The sequence below is a fragment of the Ananas comosus genome, linkage group 2, assembly GCF_001540865.1.
Source record: "Ananas comosus cultivar F153 linkage group 2, ASM154086v1, whole genome shotgun sequence".
Lineage (NCBI taxonomy): Eukaryota > Viridiplantae > Streptophyta > Magnoliopsida > Poales > Bromeliaceae > Ananas > Ananas comosus.
Window position 1 is genome coordinate 8780408 of NC_033622.1, and position 7222 is coordinate 8787629.

At 45.2% G+C, this 7222-nt stretch overlaps 1 long non-coding RNA gene across 2 annotated transcripts; it reads left to right on the top strand.

Annotated features, from left to right (window-relative positions):
* LOC109706778 lies at positions 2893-5130 on the top strand. Of its 2 annotated transcripts, XR_002215315.1 has the most exons (7): positions 2893-2919; positions 3009-3118; positions 3191-3287; positions 3363-3464; positions 3546-3647; positions 3792-3876; positions 4806-5130. It is a non-coding gene; the product is annotated as an uncharacterized LOC109706778 (long non-coding RNA). The 2 variants fall into 2 exon arrangements; XR_002215314.1 differs by having other exon boundaries at positions 3191-3464.

Sequence of the window (7222 nt, forward strand, 5' to 3'; positions counted from 1 at the left end):
CAAATCAACATTTATCATCTCATTATAGGGTTACTAATCAACATATCTCAATCTCATGCATACAAGGCTCAAGTGTTAAACAAGTAATACAACACTACCTCTAGCATGCAAGAATACATAACAACTAATTAAGCACCCTATAATGCATCATGCTCAATATGCATAATTGATCAACCATAATACTTAGACATAGGGAGCAGTTCAACTACTTCGGGATGGTCACCACCCACCTTTTATAGCGTTCCCATTGCTCGTCGTCACTCGCAATCGGCCTCCCGCGACACACGCCGCTGGGCTCGACCCAATCCACGCGCGACCACCGAATGACCTCCGATCCGCGATCCGAAAATTATAGGTCTTCGGTTATGTGCTTCGGTGCTCGGGATCTGATTTCATGATTTTTGGACGTCGCCTCCGCCCTCCAGGCGGAAACGAAGCCTAAACGTCCGTTTCATTAATAACTTCGTGTAGACTCGACGAATCGCCGAACCAACTTTGCCAACGCATCAGAATACCTAGCAATTAGGTTTACAACCAATTAAAAGAGATCAAAACCCTATATTTCCCAAAACCCCATTTTGGAGCCCTCACTACAACAGAATTAGGTTATAGGGACACATGTTTGGGACACTTTTGAGTAAGTGTCCTATTTATCCTAAAACTTAAAAAAATATCTACTAATGCCTAAATATAAAGCCCAATCCAACCAAATATAAAAGATTACTCTACTCAACCCACCACACCCAGTCTATTTGGCCCGATTACAAATAGAAAAAAAAAAAAATCAATTACCATTTTTTCTTCTCTCTTCACTCAATCCACTGAAATTCTAGACGAAAAGCCTTTCCTGTCGTCCTCCTCCGCCACCGCAGCCAACGAGATAGAGTTTCGGCGGTTGCTAAATGCTTAAATAAGTGTTGGTAAATTAGCAGCACTCTTTTAGGTTATAACGACACTCTTTAACTGTCACTATATACCTAGCGACCCCACATATAGCAACACTTTTTAAAAGTGTCGGTAATTTTAGCTAGCAGCACTTTCTTGACATGTACCTACATTTAAAAGTGTCGCTATATACCGTTTTTGTTGTAGTGCCTAGGTTTCAACAACACAAAAATCCGCGATTCTAGCTTGAGATTCAAGCATGGAACATCTATTGGGGATGCTAGAGTTCAAACTAAACCAATCCTAGAGCATAAAACTCAAACCCTAGGAAAATGCGATTAAAGGGTTTGGAGCTTACCTCTCCAAAACTTGCTCCAACTTAAAAAAGAGATAAGAAGGTGATCTATTTCTTCTTCTTTGTCTCCTTCTCCTCCTACTCCTTTTCTTTCCTCTTCTTCTTCTTCTCTTTCTTTTCTTTCTAGAGAGAGAGAGGGAGAGTTTAGGGTTGCAAGGATGAGAGGGAAGAGAGAAAAGACCCATTTCTCTCTTCTATACACTCACATGAGTGCAAAATTGCATAAAAACTCTTCAACAATGCATTTCTCGCAACAGCCCAAACTGGGCATTTTTCGCGTACGGGGACCGGTCCTTGGATGAGGGACCGGTCCCTGACAAACCGGTCCTTGCCTGAGAGACCGGTCCCCGAAGGTCCAGAACTCAGCCTCAAGGACTTAGCCAAATTTTCAGCATTTTCGCCCGTTTTCGTCCGTTTTCGCTCGTTTGACCTCCGATTCTTTTCAAATCGAACCGAGACTCCCCAAACATGTTTACGAGCGTATTTTCATCATTTTCTCATCCACGCTAATGCCGGATTTAGTTCACGGCACAACATAGCTGTTCGGGTCCGTTTCCGCGCCTACGCGCACTGAAACGCTCGAATGCTCCCGAACTTCACCAAACTTCACCGGAACTATTCAAATGACTTTTCAACCAAATGTACACCATAACCTCATGATTTTAGAAGTTCGGTACCTTACAGGCTCGGGATCGCGGTAAAGGGGTCGCTTAACTAGCTAGCGAGGAGTATCTACTTTTAGGTGGTCATCTCTCTATTTTTGTACTTATTGTAGAGAGTGAGAGTTTTTATACCCATGTGTAGAGACCACCATTTTTGTGTATTTAGCACTTGTATTTGGAGTTGTATGATGTTTTATTTATGGTTTTTATACTTTGTTTAGCTATTTCATTTATCCTACTTGTCATTAGAACTTAGATATTGTATGCTCTGATATCTCTATATGTTGGCACTTGCTATTTCTTTATCACCTTGTTGTAGACGCCTTATATGTTGTAGGTATATGGTGGGTCTGGACACGCACCGGGCGGGCTTCCGCTGGGTCCCGGGGCGTGACAGATTATTTTGGTATCAGAGCCTAGGGCTGAGTCTTAGTGGACCTAGTAAACCTTAGGCCGGTTGGACTATAGGAAATAGGGTCGTAAGAGACGGGGTCTATTCGACATGTAAGCGAAAGTATCAAGATTGGGTTTTATGATAACTTTAAAAAGTTGGAGTTGAATCAAAGTGTATAACTTCTAAATTCGCGGAGGGTTACGATGGCGGCCGACAACGTAACATCGGGAGTTAGTAGTGAGGCACACTTCATTACTTTCGCATGATTTTGGATATTATTTTGTAGTATACTGAACTTTAGCAATTTGCGAAGTTCCGGTGTGGGGATGACGATTGGAACTATCCTACATGTTCTAAAGGGTTTAGAGATGGTTGTGGAGGAGTTTGAGGATGTTTGGAGCGCAAGAAGTGAGAAAGTGCATTGCTCCTGCGAAATTTGGCCATACTGCATTGTTGTACCAGTACAACATTGATGCTATACCGGTACAACAAGCAGCAGCAGCAGCAGCAGCTGCATGGCAGCATGGGTTTTATGGTCATTTTACTTCTTGGTCTTATCTCTTAGCCTCTTTGGTCGACCCTCTGTGTTGGTTTACTGCAGGAATGAGCTGAGAATAGGGTTTGTAAGTTTCTTCTTCTCTCTCTAGAATTCTTCTCTCTCTTTTTACCAAGAACTCAAGGATTTAAGCTTGAACTTCCCCCCCTTACCAAGGTTAGTTGATTGGGAGTGCTTTGGAGTTGCTGATAAGGGAAGAAATAGGAGTTTTGGAGAGTGTCTCACAACCTGGAGCCTAGCTGTGGCTTGGTTGGTGCTTTAGAGAGGTAAGTTAGTAATTACTCTCTAGTTTGGGACATAGTATTGGATTATGTAATAGTTGAGTTCTTTGTTACTAGCTGGTTGGTGGGGAGAGAATTCGGCAACCATAGAAGGAGGCTGGGGCTGTGGAATTTCCATTCGGAACCAAAGGAAAGTATTATTAAAGTTGTGAAGGTATACTACTTAGTAATTTCCTTAGTTGAATGGTTTAACGTAAATTGAAGTAGTTCGTGGTACTTGAGCTCGCAGTAGGTATACTCACTCTCTTGAGCTAAGTTGATGACTTGTAAAGCTGAGTGTAAGTACTTCCAGCTGCAGCAAAGTGAAAGTCCCTGTGGAGAATTTAAACAGGTGAGATTTCAGCACTTATTGAGTGGTTTTATAAGAGTATTAGGGCTGTTTCGAGATTAATTCGCAGCAGGTTTGCGACAGATAGTTGGAGTGCTTCCAGTTGACATTTAGAAACTTTTGGAGGTTAAATTTGGTGCTTTAACCTGAATCAAAACAGGGATTCCAGCTAGAGCAGTATACAAGGTGAGAATCTCGCTGAATTTGAATGTGTTGGTAATCGTTTTAATACAGTTTTTAGAGTTAGTTCACAGCAGGTGTTGCAACTACCACAAGCTGAGTATAGAGACTTGTGGAGCTGAATTAAGGTACTTTAACTTGCTAATACAGGGAAATTCAAGTTGAGTCTTAAGTTGGGGGACTTGGAGACATCGGATTACTCTCGTGGAGTTCGACAAGAGTTGTCGACTAGTAGGTGGGTCTGACCTTACCGAAGCCAGTGAATCTCCCCTATGTTCTATATGATACGATGGAACCGTTAATCATGTACACGTAGGTTATCATGTTATTAAACAAAGGGTACTTGGGCAATGAATATACTTGTTGAATATAACGGTTCGGTTCAAATGCATTGATAATTAGTTAAACTTGATAGTCATCAGCTAGTGACATTATTATACTTCTTTAAAGTAGAGAACAAGGACATGTACTTGTGACATGGAAAATAATGCATTTATACTGTTAAGTTCCAATGGCATATGTAATCAGCACTTCTTTTATGAGTTATTAATCTAGTGGATACTAGCATTTTTCATCACATTCAGATTCCGACCCATTGGTCGAGAGTGAGAACTTTACATGTTAAAATATGACGACTAAGAACTGTTGGACTATGGATCGTGCTTGCTTGCCATTGTACTCATTCGCACATGCTTGTGAGGGTCGCTCCCCACAAGCCGGCACTCCGGAGTTGGCCTACGCGACAGATTGCTCGCCCGTACGGGATTGGGTGTCGAAGTGGATTGCCGTGGGGAGTTTATACTACCACGCGGCCATTAGGCGCGGCGCAAGCTAGACTATCTTGGGTAGGCCCCTATGAATTAACCCAAAGTGCTAAATGATAACAATAGAGGAATATCACTGAATGGTCTACAGTTACATACCTACATGACTTGTTTATGTTTATTGCAATTACTTTACTAGCTTTCAGCTGATTGATATATTTGACAGACTGAAACATGTTCATCGTTAAGCATCATTAACATATCTATCCTACGATAACTGTTCTTACTTTTCAAGTAGTACATCATGAGCCTAGTGGTGCAATTCGCCGAGGTTGGCGGCTTACCCACTAGGAACTATTGTTTAATAGTTCTCACGCCCTTTTTGTGGTTATTTTTGCAGAGCCATACACGACGGGAGAGGCTAGGGATCGCGGCAAGGGAGTCGCGTCTAGCTAGACATAGTGTAGAGTCCTGCTAGGTGGTCACCTCGCTACTTGATATGGACTGACGAGGGTGATGTACGCCAGTGTATAGAGAGACTACCATTGTATATAGTTCTTTTGGGGGCGATCTTTTGATGTATATGTTATCTTAGAATGTTGTATTTATAGTCTTGGGTTTCTAGCTCTTGTTGAGTGTTTTGGGAGTTATATCTACTTTCCTTTTGTTAGTAGTACTATTACTATATACTTTGCTCTGATATCATGTTAGAACCTCTTATGATCTTTACTTGCTTAACATGATTTGGTAGACGTCTTATATACTGCAGGTATATGACAGGTCTGTGCATGTACCGGGTCTGCTTCCGCTAATATCCGGGCATGACATATTTGCTTGAGTGGGGTTACGTTAGCGTGGGTTTTACTAAGTTTCGGTTTTATGATATTGTAGTGATCATGCCGACGACTCGCTCTAAATCTATTGGAGCGAAAAATGTGGCAAATCTCGAGGAGGTGGAGACCTTCGCTACTTCCGGATCTAGCGAGGTCCGTGACTTGAGGACTCAGCTGGCGGTCCTCACTGATTTAGTGGTTCAGCAGGCAGCGGCGGCTCAGCGGCAGGCCGATGTGGTGCACCGACAGGAGACGCGGATGAAACGATTGGAGGACTTGCTACTACAGCAGGCGGCTCCTAGGGAGGCTCCGGTTCCCACGCCACCTGCGCCGGCGGAGGTTGTAGCACTGAGGGCGTCATCTCCATGGCCCGACACTTCACGGGCAGCACCTGTGGTCGCACCTCGGGAGGAGGATGTTGCTGGTCGCACCTCGGGAGGAGGATGTTGTGGCACCACCAGTTCAGGTGCCTCCGGCGGGGGCAGTTTTCCCCGTGATGGTTGCTGGAGAGGAGCGGGACCGACTTATGGATCGCCTCAATGAGTTCAGGAGGTGCTATCCCAGAATTTTTGATGAAGAGAAGGCCGACCACTGGATTGTAGAAAAGTGGTTGATGCATATGGAGAAGCTTTTTCGCGACACCTTTGTAGAGGAAAGAGACCGAGTTTGGCTCACTACTCATCGCTTGGATGGCGAGGCCTATCGTTGGTGGTTGGATATTCAAGACAACCCCAACACTGACCTTTCAGCGATTTCTTGAAAGAGGTTCAAGGAACTTCTGTTGGAGCACTACTTCCCCGACAGCGTCAAAAGGCAAATGGAGACAGACTTGCGCGGCTTGCGCCAGGAAGGATCGGACGGTAGCCGAGTACGAGAGGGAGTTCTCACGGCTATTACATTGCGTGCCTTTCGTCGTGCGGGACGACGAGGACAAGGCCCGCATCTTTGAGAGTAGGCTTCGACCGTCGATCTTCCAGTTTGTGCAATCATCAAATCTACAGACCTACCGGGAGGTGGTGAACCGTGCTCTCATTGTGGAGAGGGGCGCGGCGGATGTACAAGAGCGAAGAGAGGGCTTGGACAAGGGTAAGGGCAAAAGGCCCACGGCTGAAGGTGCTAGTCAGGTGCACTCTAGGAGGCCGCCGAAACACCATAGGAGCCAGTGGTAAGGGCGTGGCTCGTCGACGCAGCGAGGAGGTTTCGATCGTCGCCGACCTCCCTAGTGTGTGATCTGTGGTGGCCCCCACATGCCACCAGTGTCCATAGTAGGGAGGCAGGTGCTTCCTTTGTGGCCAGAAGGGCCACTTCCTGATTGAGTGCCCGAGGAGTTCGTCACCGGCACCGTCATCTGCATCGGCACCGGCATTACCAGCTGCTAGTCAGGGGACTCCATCGGCACACTATCAGCCTGGGCGGCCACCCATCCAGCGACAGACTGAGGGGTCACGACAGGCCCCAAGCGGGCCCATGTATGCAGCCCAGACAGAGGAGGCGGCAACAGCCAAGGATGTGGTGGCAGGTATCATTTTATTAAATGGCATTAGAGTTCGAGCATTATTTGATACTGGTGCATCGCATTCATTTATAAATCGGCTGTTTGCCGAGTTGCATGGCATCCCGTTAGTTTCTTTGTTGCATCCGGGACGTGTTGTTGTTCCCGACCACTCTTTGGATATTCGAGAGTATTGCCCCAGTTGCCCTATTCGGGTAGGAGATTAGATCATGCCTGTGGATTTACTTATATTGCGCAAACTTGGAGAGTTTGATGTAGTTTTGGACATGGATTGGTTGACAAAGTATTTCGCTACTATCGATTGCAAGAATCGAACGGTTACATTTAGAGAACCAGGGCAGAAGAAAGTGGTTTACAGGGGATGTCAGAGTTCACTATTTGCGATGACGATCAGCTCGTCTCTAGCTAGACAGTTGATCAGTAGGGTTTGCACAGCCTATTTGGCTAGTGTGGTGCTGAGAGGTGAGGATG